This window comes from Anser cygnoides, chromosome 2 (assembly GCF_040182565.1).
Source record: "Anser cygnoides isolate HZ-2024a breed goose chromosome 2, Taihu_goose_T2T_genome, whole genome shotgun sequence".
Lineage (NCBI taxonomy): Eukaryota > Metazoa > Chordata > Aves > Anseriformes > Anatidae > Anser > Anser cygnoides.
This window is the reverse complement of record NC_089874.1, coordinates 117,485,201-117,499,868: the sequence shown is the minus strand read 5'-3', so window position 1 is coordinate 117,499,868 and position 14,668 is coordinate 117,485,201.

Below are 14,668 nucleotides of genomic sequence, written 5' to 3'. Positions count from 1 at the left end.
CCCTGTAGTGGGAGCCAAGGCTGACTTGCGTGAGATGATATTTTTTTTTTTTTTTAGCCTGGGAAATATGTCAATATATATTTACATAATGCCTATTACTTAATGTGAAGGAAAAAAAAAAAAAGCTGTATCTTTTCAGGTACCTTCCAATTGGCATTGGGCTCTCTGAACCTAGCTGTCAGGTCTGAGTACACAGCAAAAGATGCGTGTAAAAAGTCGCATTCAACTTTGACTAGAAAATGTAATGTTTTAAAAATCATTATAGAATCCATGCCAGTTCCTCTTATAAGTTAGCAGAAGGAACATTATGCCTTTGCAGTGAAATCTCTGTGTGCTTAGACATTAGGAATGACAGTGCACTCAGATAATGTTCCCACTAAGTGTGTGGGAAGGTTTCCCTCTTGTCTGAGTAGCTTCTTCTGTAGCAATCACAATGTCCAGTAAACTTTTCAAACCTGCCAGTCTTTGGATTTTCCCATCCGTTGTTCATCAGGGTTAGTCATCAGTTATTGCTAGCAAAGTGTGTGTAAATGAAATGTCACCAGCTTCAGGGGCTCTGTGTTACTATGTGTTAAGGTCTGATGAAAGTGTCATTGGATTATTGGAATTGAAAAAAAAATATTTGTTTTTAAAGATTAAACAATAAAACTTATTCTCACCTAATGAATGAATTCATAATTTTTGTTGTCAGCAATGTATTTAAATAGAGTGAATACAATTAATTTTTATGGTGTCAGTGCAGAAATGGCAAGGCAAACCAGTGAGGTTTGTGCTGTAACATAGCATAGAAGATGTGGCGGGCCCTGCCTGATAAGGTTTTTCAAGGAGAAACACTGCTTTTCTGGGAGAACTCAGTTGCTCAGAAAGGTTTAAGTCTGCTCCTGACCAGCGGGGACTGAAAGTCATTCCCACGTGGTAGGAAGGCTGGTGATCAAGAAAGGCAGAGCTCACATGCTAACAGCGTGAATTCATTGCATACACATAGTTTAGCAAAGACCTAGCACTGAAAGCATGCATAAAAACCCTCTTTGCTTGGATTGAAGGGGTGAGGGACTGCTCTCCAGGGGGGCTCAGCTGGCCAAGCTATGACAGCAGGGTAGAGCTGGTGGCTCTGGGCTGGGGAGAGTTAATCCTTCAGCCAGAAGAGCAGTAGCCAGAAGCCTGTGCACCTGCATTCCACGATCACAGCACCCTTTCTTCCCCTCTGTATTTGCCTCTTGCACTCATTTATGGTTTTGTTTTATAGGGGATGGTGAGCTTTGGGTTGGGAACTGCTTTCTGCTGTGCATGGGAAGGGTTTCAAAGCCAGGTGGGGGACACCAAACCTTGGCTCACTGCCACAGAGGTCTCATGCTGCTCCTGACTCTGCTCTATACCCACAGTGAAGAGGAAGTGTGTGCTGTAAGCAGGCAATGTATCATGTTTTGGGAGCATTATGCTTGCTGTTTAAGTCATTACATATGCTGGCCAGAGATGTCCCTGCAGTGGAAAGAGAGTCCATCAGAGGTTGTAGAAAGCAAGTTAAGTAGCTGGCTGCATCACATCTCAGCCAGAAGACATATCCTTACCCATCTTCTTCTGCTGTGCTCCCTCCATCCTCTCTACTCTGCTCTCTGCTTTCCATTAGCTTTGTACTTTCTCTCCACTTGATGTATCCCTGGAAAGAACTGCAGCAGGCACCTTGCATTTGCAGTGCACTCAGCAGAGGAATAGAAACCTGTGAACTGCCCAGTTTTTCTGTGCAATTTTAAACCTTTGTGATAGAAGGCTTATATTTTCCAATCATTGCCTGAATTGAACCGGTATGTGGAGGCCAGAAGCACCTTCACAGTGCTGGCTCATGCTATACATTTCTTTTTTTCCTTGCTGCCTTTATTTTAGCAAGGTACTGTGAAAGCTTTTCTCTAGCACATCTGCCAAGATCTGACACTTTCTTGTAATGGGATTGTAAAGGAGGCTGGGCAGTCCCCATTATTTTTTCCCTTAAAGAGAAAAACACTATCTGTAGAGAGAAGAGAGAAGCAGTGGAGGCATTACCGCAGCACATGCTTTTCTTGCTATTGTCCCTTTTTAGAGAAATGTGTCTCTTCCTAGAGATGGGCTTTTACCAAAGAATTTGGTGACATTCATCCTATCACAGCTTGTATAAAGTTAGGTAAAGGGCATCTGGAAAGAAAAGGTAAGCAGAGAGGCACTTTTAACAGGAAAGCTATGGCTGACATGCTACTAGTTTAGTGCCCCTAGGAAGGCTAGAAATATGCTCTTTAGGCACAGTCTAGTGCTTAAGCAAGAGGGAGCTGTGGAGCTGTACTTTGGACCAGTTCTGCGTCTTCAGCAGTGCAAACGGTGATCCAAGACATGACTTCACCTACCAAAAAAAAAAAAAAAAAAAAAAAAGAGAGAGAGAGAGAGAGAGAGAGAGAGAGGGAGAGAGAAAGACCGTAGTGTCTGGGATATGTTTTCCAGTGAATTGTAAATTGCAACTGTGAGGTGAGAGCACTGAATGTTTGTGAGTGGTGGGACAAAAGCACTGTCAGAAATGTCAAAACTGTTCAATACAGCAATTTCAAAGTGAAAGGCATGGATTTTCAGAATGATATTAAAATTATAATGGCATTTTGGCACCATCTGGGACGTGTCAAAACATGCAAACCCTTTGTCCTTGGACAATGCCCTGGTGGTGCCAAAGTGCTGTCAGAGTGCAGGGCAGCAGCTGGGTGGCTGCACTGCCCCACTGATGGCCCAGATCCTGCATTGCTCCAGGGTGTGCTGAGGAGGGGAAGGATTAAAACTGCTTTATCTGCTGTACAACTCCCTCCTCTTCAGGATACCTCACAGACCCAAAACACAGAGCTAGCCATAACCCTCCCCAGCGAGCTGAAGGATGCCCTGGTCCAAGGAGATCATTGGACCCCGGAGATGTAGAGGTGATGCTCCTGTGATGGTGCTGCAGCCTCTAGACAAAAGAGGCAGCTGCCCAGGCCAGCAGAGCTGAGAACCAGACAGCAACTTTTCCCTGGTCCATCAGCTTAGTACAAGAAATGTATTTCACTCCAGGTGTGACATAGCTGGGACCAGTCCTGTCTTTCTTGCACTGTGGTGATTGCATCGTTATTGCCAATTGCATTTTGCAGTTACTCATGGATTTTAATCTTATTGTTTTATGAAGTGCAACTAATTAATCCTCTCATTCCACTCAGCTCAACAGTCACTATTGAAGTTCATCTGCATTTTCGTTTCAGATGAAGGACCACAGCAGAAATTTCAGGAGACTTGTCAGCGTAATTAGAGGAGTCAAGGTGATGGAAACTGGTCCCCATCACTTGGAATCCAGGAACAGCTCTGGCTACACATCTGTTATTTGGAGCAGTGACACCGGAAAATTAATAGCTGTGAGATGAAATGAGGATGAGTCTTGTTGTCTTTTGTATGACGTGTCTCACTTTCTGAAGAGGGTCAGGGCCAACCTATTCCTTTGACAGAGAGACACTGGCAGACACTGTCTGCCAGTCAGTTGTTGAGATTTAGTTCAGAGAGACTGGCAGAAGAATTCCTGGGTACTAAAACATTTTCCTTTTCAATTATCTTATTTCTCCGCTATGACACTCTGTTTCCTATCAGGCTTCATGCCGAGACAAGGTTGTTACTGAATGCTGATTACCTGCTGTTCAGGGAAAATCACATTTTTTTGACAGGTAGTTTTTCCAATTCTGCACGCATGAACACACAACTTCTCTACGGACTGTGGTCACAGTAAGTGTACTGGCTGACATACAGAAGTGTACAGCTGAAATGACTATACTGTTTTAAAATACTAGATAAGTCTGCAGTTTAAAAATGTTTTTCTTTTCATTCACTGCCCAGTCCATAGTTCACCCACTCCAACCCACCATATATGGGTTTTAAACTGCTGGGGGGGAGGATCCTTCAATAAGCCCCAGCTGCTCCTCCAAGAGTGTCTCCAGTAGAGGCAGAGCATGTAAGCCAGAAGACCAACACCACTTAAATATTTGTGCAAGGAAAATTTGCTCCAGCCCACTATTCAGAAATGTTCTGCACAGTTTGATGTAGTGGCATTTCTTTGCTGATTGGTCTTCCCAAAATATTTTATTCATTTCAATTCATACTTGTGTTGGATTAAGTTTCACTCCTGACTGCAAGTGGATTTTCTCCCACAATTTTTTCCTACAAAAGCCACAGTCCTAGGCCAAGATATCTGTGGTAGTAAATCTGCATGGCAGTTTGGATCTTGAAGGAGTGACATTGCAAGGTCTGCTCTGAATGTAGACTTCCCTGGTGAATTTTACCTGCCCTGCCAGCTGGCCACTTTGTAAGGCAGGGAGAATCTGACAGCAGCTTTATGCTCCCATTGGCAAATCCAGATATACAGCACTCTTACCTAAATCCCAATTCACCAAGCCCATGAAACCAAGGTGGTAACCAAACCACAAGGCAGAGTGATTTCCTCCAAAATATATTATTAACTCCTATTTTATTTTCAGCCTGGTTCCTGCCCACTCCAGCTGAATAGGACCTGATTTTGTTCTGCTTTTTTCAGCTATCGGCTCCAAACCTATGTCTGAGGTCTTGCTCTTTGCAACTCACTTTGCACTGGCAGATTGCTTTGCTGACCCAAATACATTTGCCGGTGCCAGATTTCTGGTATTTGCATTTAATGGATTTGGCTAAAAAAAGAAAAATGGAACTGAAGTAAAAATGTTCTCCCTACACAGGCTGTGCTGTCTGACATAGGACAGCCTTATTTTGGTGTATGTAATGAAACTGTTATTTCCCTTTGCTGTAATGCTGTACATCCTCTTACTGTTCCCAGTGAACATTCCCATAGTGAACTATCACCTAATTTTAAACAGCTATAGGCTTTATAGACTGCAATATACGAGGGTAGTAACAACTGACTAGAAATGTGGAGCTGCTGAGTGATCTATGCAAAACACCAAAACTGAAACAAGACAGAAAAGAGCAAATCCACTGTAGTTATGTATTCACTATTTAGCTAGTATTAAAAACAAAAGGTAGAAGAACATTTTTTCCCCACGGGAAACATGACTTTGCATTTAGTATTTGCTAGAGAAGTGGAGACAATGTCTTTCCTTTCAGCATGGATGGAAGATATAAAACCAAAGTTAGGGGGGCTCCCATGTATAAAGAAGGAATATGTGAGATTTGCAAGGAGATCAACAGGAATTTTGTTTTGGCAAGGACTGCAGACATTGTTGAAGCTGAGGACTAAAACCCTCTTCCTTTACATTCTGCCACAAAAGGCTTGATTCAACTCTTGCCTTCGTTAAATAGTCAATAATGCATTTCTGATTTGAAAGCCCGGAGGTTTTATCTGCTCAGAAAATTCCAATACTTGTATGTTGAGAAGACAAAAAGACTTGGCTAGCTTACTTTAGTGATAAAGAAGTCAGAGGAAATTTTCTTCATTCACTTCTCAGGTCTTACAGAGTTCAAACAAGAGGTGTATTTTTATCTGCATCTTGGTGCTTGTATATTTTCCCTGCCTCTGACACAAGTTTCAGATTTGGTTAGCTCTGCATGCAGTGACTATTTCAGGTTGTTGCGTTCAATAAGCACGGATTCAGTGTGTAGTTCTTATGTACGTGAGCAGACTATATGTATGGGGTAACTTACTTTACTCTGGAGATTTTGAAGGTTATCATGTGCCCGTTTTAAATTAAATCACCTGCACAGTTCAGACCTCTGTGGAACCATATTTTCCACATCATTCCGCCTCTTGTTATTTTTAATTGAGGGTTATACTGTACGAAATCTGAAGAGGCTGAATTATAAGTCATTAGCAATGCTAATTATTTTTGTTTACAATAGACAACAAAGAACATATCAATGTTCTAGAAGTGATGAAAAAGAAGAGACCTTTTCCTCCATTATTCTATACTGGCTTTAGGCTATCACAGTTGCCCTGGCAGAAAAGCTGGGTGGAAAAGGGGGCTCAGAGGTGTGCATTTTCACCAATCCATCATGAGTTTTTAGTCTGGTACACAGGAGCAGTACAAGACTCCAGCATCAGAAGCTACTCAGTGTGGGAGAGGATGGCTGCCTGCCTTTTTGTCCCTCTGATGGTACTGCGCCTCCTTAGTCTAGCGAGAAGCTGGAGCATCTTGGCAGTCTGAATGAGCTGATTGGCTCTGCCCCTCGCAGGATTCCTGGACACTTGAAGGTAGACTCGAGCTGGCCAACATTTAAAGCAACAAAATTATTTTGAAAACATATGCAAAAACATATGGTACATTTTCAAACATTGGTATCTTCAATCGTGATTTTTATTGACATATGGAAGTTAAAAAAAAAAAAGTTTCCAATTTCTAGTTGCATGATCTTTTCCTTTGGCAAAAATGAGAAACAGGTAAAAGGAGGAGTGAAGAAGGATAGACAGTGCAGAAAAGGAAAAGGAAATCAGTAATCAAAAGTATTTAAACATTTTATAACATAGAAAGAAAAATACATGAGTTTTCTTTAAGTATTATTTTCCAGTATAAACATTTTAATAAAAATATTGTATACACTCTTGCCAACAGAAGAAAATATCATTCTCAAAATTTTAATTTTTTCAGAAGTTAGAAAATTTTCCCTTTGCCTATTTATGCAGCTTTATGAAGGGCACTGTATAAGCGGACTCTGGAATCTTTCTTTTCTGCAAGAGCAGGCACCACCAAGTGCATCAAATGAGCCTTATGCCAGAGAGGAACTGCAGTAATTCCATACACCATGTAGTTTACGTGATGTAGGACAAAAAATTCTCCAATAATTTCTGGAGCATGGAAGTGGATTTACACTAGGTGGGCTATTACTCTGTGTAGGATACCTGAAGCCCAGCTGCTCTGAAAAATTATGTTTGCATAAATCTGTGCTTGGGAAGGCTGGTGGCTTCCCTCTACCCCTGCAGTGTGCCCTGAAGTACCAGGTTTTAATTGCTCTAGACAAATAAAAACAACTACAATTATCTAATCATAAATGTCATTTTCAAAATTCTTTGTACCCGCTAATGTCAGGTAGAATTGAAATAATAACAAAAATACATGTTAAAGTTCCTAAACTTACTGCCCATATGAAATTGTTCACAGAACATACAGATATTTACATCTTCTGGGAAAACTCACAGAGGGAGATGGAATAAAAAGCTACAAGACCTGAGGTGATGTGGTAGGATGCTGCATGCACTGTAAGGGGTAGAGTACCTAAATTTGCTGAAACTGCAGCTGATGAATCACTTCTGCTGGATGGACAATGGGTAACTCCATCCTTTTACTTCCTTGTAACCTTAATTTGGAAGCCACTTGTGCTGTTACATTTACCTTTCTAAAAACCCTTTGAAAAGATTATTGTGTATAGGATGTCATGGTTTTGCTAGTACAAAATTCAGTTTTGCTGATATAGCAATGTCTGCCCCAGCAATGCTTTGTGTACTGATACCACTGCACAAGGAGACTGCCCATAGCACAGATATGGTCTCTGGCTTGAGGTCCAGAGAACACTTCTCCACTGCTCTTCAGTGGCAGCCTTGAGCATACAAAGTGTCAAAATATGCTTGGAGATACATCTGTCATTTGCCCTTGTTTCTTTGATGGTTACTCACAGAAACACCTAGGGGGACCATTCCCAGGGGCACTGATTTCTGTGCAAAGTGCATTTTTCACAGAATCATAAAATATCCAAGTTGCAAGAGACCCACAAGGATCATCAAGTCCAACTCCTGAGTCTCTAAAGGACCACCCACCAAAAAAATTAAAAACATAAAAAAATCAGATCATGGGTATGAGAGCATTGTCCAAATGATTCTTGAACTCTTGTCAGGCTCGGTGCTATGACCACTTCCCTGGGGAGCCTGTTCCAGTGCCCAAGTATACTTTTCTCAGTATACATTTAAGTAAACTTTTCTCAGTATACCTTTAAATGTGGAAGTTAGAAGCTAATGGATAAGAAAATTACTTTGAGTGTTTAAAATATTGAACCTTTGGTATTCTCATGTAACGAAAAAAAAACTTCCTCAGGCATGCTTTTTTCAATGTAAATTTGAATCTAGGCAAAAACACTTCAGGAAGGCTGCAGTGGGGAGGTGCATGAAGCTGCCTACATTACCTCATAGAACAGACCCCTCATTGCTCTAGGAGTGTCGGGAAGAAAACCACAAGGCAGTGGGATGCCTCCAAACACATATGGGAAATGAGAAGAAACTGGAATGAAAGCTATGACATAACTGAATCACAGAGAGGTGGTAAAAACAATCTGCAGGACTAGATTATTAACATTAAAAAGTACTGCTCTTTGTGGAAGGAACTCCAGAAAATTAAGGGAAGAGATTTGTGCTGTGTGTCCAGATAGAAAATATCTGCTTTGTATCTCAAAAACAAAAGGCTTATTGATTGACATTGAATGAAGGTAAAGGGGAAATGGACATGTATGAGGTTGTAGTAAGAAATCTGTTATAAATCACCTAGTTGGGAAGAAGTGGAAGGTGTTTGAATCGGTTTGAACCAACAAACCCACAAAAATGTGTGCATTAAAGGACTTGAATTACTTGAATAACTACTGGGAGATAAAAAGAGACCTATATGGCACATGTTCAAAAATATAATAGAGCACAGATACTATGCAAAAGAAGCTAGGCATAAAGTCTTTTTCAAAGTATGGAGGATATTGCATGATGTTGAGCTATATTCTGTGTGATCTTGACTCATAAGGAGGAGTTGATTAAAATACCACCGCAGAAAGAAGTGTGGTAAAAGAGCATGAAAAAGCTTGTAGTTGTTGATTTTGCTGTTGTTTTACAAAATTTTAATGAGAAGTAGCAGAACTGGTGTCAGAAATCCATGTATCTATGATACTTGGCAGTGAGGGAATTTTGGGGTTAAGTCTGAATTTGGCATATAAAGGGAGGCAGGAGAACTTAGAATTATCAAACAGTTGGCAAAAATAAATGGTAACATCAAGAAAAAAATAGTGAGACAGTACCTGGAATCTTTCAGTGACCACAAAATCAAAAAGATAATGTATCAGAAGTGAAAACAAGCTGTACGCATTAAGGAATAATTTAAGAATGTAAAGAAAGCAGAGGTGCATAGTAAACCTCAGATACTGAAATGGGAAAAACATCTTTTAGAAGTAAAAAGGAAACAAAGAAAGTATTGGTCCTTAACAAATAAAGAAGAACAGATAAGAGGGAAAACAAAGAATACTGAAGAATTAAATTATTTCTTTGTTTCAGTCTTCACAAAATAATAATAATAATAACATAATCAGATACTTTTTACTAAATGGTTGGTTATAGAAAGGAGATATGTTCACGAGAGGCTGAAGAGTAGAATCATATATATTAAGATAATGAAGATGTGTTCAAATTTATTGGCAAGGTAATATTAAAACCGTCTTATAATAGAACTAGAGAAAGCAGCCAATATAGCTTGTGAACTATCAACATTTATCTGGAGAATTAATAAAGTACAGGGAAGGTCTTGGAAGACTGGAAAAGGACAAACTCTGTATTTTAAATGTTGAAAGATCCATAGTTTTCTAGGTTTTCTACGTCTCTATCTGAACTTTGATTCTGTTCTAGTTCTTGATTTGCAATATGATAAAATGGCTGATTCAGAACAGGACATAAATAAAAATCTAATTTCCTGACAGGGTGTCTGACCTGGTGGATCAAAAGAATGTGACAGAATCTATTTCAACTTGGAATATTTTTGGCAGTCTTTTCCATGGCATTCTTAAAATTGGGCAATGACTGTATAAAGTCATCACCAAAATGTAAGATCACTGTACAAAAGAATACAGATCAAAAAAAAAAAAAAGTGGATTTCTGTCAGAATGGGAAGATATTTCAAGAATGAAAAGAGCTGCCAAAATATTTTAACATTTTGAGTATTTTCATACTCAGGTTCATTACTTATAGATGACAAGTTTTTGGGAAAGATATCAGCCCTGAGGAGATTACTGACTTGGTCATGATTCTTCTGAATTCTGAAGAATGTGCAAATTGGTATTATTCGACCACTAAGAGATCCTTACCTTGTTACATTGTCTCATCATCTTTATAAAATATTTTCTTTAGAGTTTTAAAGCATCACAGTTAAATCTAGATGTTACTGATTAATCTCTATAGTCAAACTTGTATATTTTTTCCCCAGAAAGTGAAATACAATCTCATCAATACCCGCTAAAACCTACTTTATCCAAAAGGTTAACAGCTGTATATAAAGTCTCCAGTCCAGGATATTTGCATATAAATTAGTGATTTTTGTCTTAATTATATTTGTCTGATTGTCCTACATTTTTCTTATGGTCAATGCTCCCTTATATCATGATCTTAATGGACACTGCACAAATGAAGAGCAATTTCATATTGTTTTTCTGATTTTCTCTTTCCTATCCAACCAGTTTATATTTAAATACATTACTGTGACCATGAAAGCAGCTTATCTACCTCTTCAGCATTATGCTAGGTAGTTTGAAACAGCTCATAGCTTGATACTTAACATAAATATGTAAGAAACCAACAGATGATTTATTCAAGAGCAGATATTCATATCAGAGATGAAAAGGAAAGATGGAGTAACTTGGATCAGCCAGAAAACATTAATTTCCCCTCATGGTGGTTTTCCAGAACACATTCCCAATAACTGTGTAATTCTCAGTAAAATAAAATTGCTCAGCTCTCCTAGAATTGCAGACTAGGGAATTATGAGGGCTTCAGGTTCAATGCAGTTCACATGGTTGGTTTACCAACCATGGTCAGAAAGCTTCCAAACTCTCAAAAATTCATTATTCTGCCATGTACATTGACAGAAAAGAAGGTGGAATATAAGACATATCTGGAAAGAACTTCTTCACTGCTAAACTACATGATTTATAACCCTGAAGTTAAGTGAAGTTGAGAGCCCTCCATAGGAGTACCGTGATTTAAAAAACACACAGCTGATAGGATATCTAATTTTAATTTTTCAAAAGAGAGGTATCTGGCAAGGAACATAGAAAGTCTTTTAGTTTCTGTTGTGTTCACTGCACTTTGCCTTTGGCTGAGATTTCTGAATCTTAAGTGAATAGAGTATCATTTCTGTTCAAAGTCCCATTGTCCTTTTCCAGTGGTTAAAAGAGCTAGGACTCAGGCTATGCTAGTAGCATAATAGGCAGATACAGTATGAAGACAACAGCTCAAAAAAAAAAAAAAAAAGTCTAAAAGTGAGGTTTTCACAGCCAGGGGAACTATCAAACTAAATACAGGTGCATCTCTTTCTTTCCATTGTCCCACATGAATTCTACATTTTTATTTATTTATTTATTCATTTATTTATTTATTTTAAATGGGTGGTTGGGTACTGCCCAGCTCCTCTTCTTAACTAGTACTTTAAATCTGAGAAGGATGACAAAACCTACCATAATATCGAGCTGGCTGGTGTAAGAATACAAGAGAAGGTGGATTCTGTGGAGCAAGGTAGACTCTATTTTATATGGATAAACCAAGTCAAAACATCTGGGTACTGGAGAGTAGAGGAAAGGAATTGTTCAGGTTCATTCATGTTCATTTACTCATTTTATGAGTAAAGAGATTTTATTAAGCCACCCTGAAATACTCCTAATGCTGAGGCTGAGTGACTTAGAGGAAATGTATTTGAGGAAAAAAAATGATAGTTCTGTGCATGAACCTTTCATAACTAATCAAAATACTTGCAAGTGAGCTGGAAGATCACATGTGGAGAGCTCGATGAGACAATATTTTGTACAACTACAGTAAGATAAAAAAGACAAGTGTAACCAACTCTCTTTTCCCTCCCTCTCACCTCAGATTTTTTTTATGAGAGGTCAGAGCAAGGCCAGGTTGGCACACAGCCTTTCCAAACTCCAATTCATCTGATCTAAATAACAGATTAAAAAGGGTAGTGGTGTTATGTATGAAAGATTACTTTCCTCCTATTTTCTCCCTTCTATTCTTCCACTTGATTTAAGAGCTAAACATCATCATAAGCAACAACAACAAAAACAAAAACAAACAAACAAACAAACAACCCCCCAGACACACTTTGAGATATGCTCTGCACAACAGATGTGGTATGTTAGCTCAGGTTTAAAAGAAAACTTCTGGTATACTTGCAAAAGGATTTGTCAAGATTATACAAACTCACTTTTATATTTAATGTATAGCAACTTCCAGTGTCAAAATTTGACTGTTCTGCCTCATGGCTAAACTTGGCATGACAGGAGACACCCAATAATCTCAGTTCTTTGATACTTCCTCAGAAACTCTCTCCTACGTTTTTCCTCTCAAGTTTAAAGTAGCAGCTTCCAGACTGTCTTGCCCTCCATTCTTTGATGACTAATAGGAAAAAAAAAGAAAGAAAAGTCTCTGTTCTTCTGAACAGTGGTTGACAGCAAGCTCTGCTTTTCTTGAGGTTATGGCATTTTGAGTGGGTATACCTGTGAATACCTGTGGGTATTCCCTGGTGTCCAGTATTGTAAAAATACTCAAATCACTACTGACCTGTGTTTCTTTCTAGGAATTTAGACTCTAGTTGATCATTTGCTATTTTGATGGATGATATCTCTAGCAGGAACTGAGGCTGGAAAAAAATGGTACAACTACTTATGGATGAATATTTCCAGTAAAATACTTCAGAACTACCCATTTAAAATATATTTCTTGATAGCAAGATTTCTCTCCTTAGAAGACAATTCCACAGATGAAAGCCTGGTTCAGTACTCACCAAGACATTGTGTCTCTTCTCATTGACCTCCTGGAGCTCTGGGTTTGGATCTAATGGGACTTCCCACCATTGGTATTTTTTGATGTTTATTTTTCCTGATTTTTTTTTTCTTGAGTTTACCATCTTTCTCAGAGATGCATTACTGGCAACAATGTTGTTTCTCATCACTGTTTGTAATTAAGCAAGTATCTTCAGAATGCCTGAGAACAACAGCAAACCAATTCCTCCTTCAGGCTACACGATAAACTTTTACAAAGTTAACTCAATCATTTCTGCCATGTGACAGCCTTCCTAGTGATCAGTTCGTTGTGTAAGTAGCTGGATACTTGTGTAGATGTCTGCAGATGCAGGGCAAGCAGGGCACTGGGAAGAAAGTACAGACAAGGCTCTAAGGTAAATAGTAGGAAGATTTTACAACGCTGGCTAACATGCCCAGACCTCATTCAGTCAGAGAGAAAGGAAAAACAAAGATCACAGATACCACACAGCTGTTACGGGACTTGTGTGAAGTGAAATGCTGTCTCTATTCAGTGTGGCCAGGCCCAAAGAGTCGTGGTGAATGGAGTTAAATCCATCTGGTGGCGGGTCACTAATGCTGTCCCCCAGGGCTCAGTACCGGGGACAGTTCTCTTCAATATCACCATCAGTGATCTGAACAAGGGGATCAAGTCCACCCTCAGTAAGTTGCAGATGACACCAAGTTAGGTGCAATTGTTGACCTGCTCGAGGGCAGGAGGGCTCTGCAGAGGGATCTGGATAGGCTGGACGGATGGGCTGAGGCCAACTGTATGAGGTTCAACAAGGCTAAATACTGGATCCTGCACTTGGGGTGCAACAATCCCATGCAACGCTATAGGCTGAGGGAAGAGTGGCTAGAAAACTGCCCATTGGAAAAGGGACCTGAGGGTATTGGTCGATAGCCATCTGAATATGAGCCAGCAGTGTGCCCAGGTGGCCAAGAAGGCCAATGGCATCCTGGCCCGTATCTGGAATAGTGCACCCAGCAGGACCAGAGAGGTGATCGTCCCTTTGTACTCTGGTGAGGCCGCACCTCAAGTACTGTGTTCAGCTTTGGACCCCTCAGTACAAGAAGGACATTGAGGCCCTGGAGCGTGTCCAGAGAAGGGCTATGAAGCTGGTGAAGGGCCTGGAACACAAGTCATGTGAGGAGCGTCTGAGGGAACTGAGGCTGTTTAGTCTGGAGAAGAGGAGGCTCAGGGGAGACCTTATCACTCTCTACCACTACCTCAAAGGAGATTGTAGCAGGGCTTCTTCACTGAAAAGGTTGTGAAGCTTTGTTACAGGCTGCCCAGGGAAGTGTCTGAGTCACCATCTCTGGAAGCCACCATCCCTGAAAGTATTTGAAGGATGTGGTGCTTAGGGACAGGGTTTAGCGGTAGACTTGGCAATGCTAGGTGAACGGTTGGACTTGATGATCTTAGAAGTCTTTTGCAATCTAAATGATTCCATTATTCTATGATTCTCAGTCTCCTTTGGAGAGAAAAGTGTGCTCAAATCATCACAGCTAGTACTGTTTAACTATTTCATTGATAACCCCATGGAAGTTAAGCCTCTGATTAGCACCTGAGAGAAAATGGTGAGGAGAAAGAAGTAGTTTTGAGACAAATCTGTTGGCCGTTCCTGGTCAAGGGAAAGTGGGATAAGTCTGACTTCCTCAAACTGGGCTAAGCTTGCTTTCTGGAATATCCTGTGATTGTGGTGACAGTGTCCTGAAAAACTGATAGTGTGACCATGGGTCTGAGTTGGAGCTGTGGAGAGATATCTGTAGAGTAGGTCAACACATTTCACAGGCTAATAAAAATCCAGAGAAAAAAATATCTGAATGTACTTATAGCCTAATCAATTCGATTTATTTTCCATTTTATTATATGACCATAAGGCATATTCAATATGAATTAGGATATTTG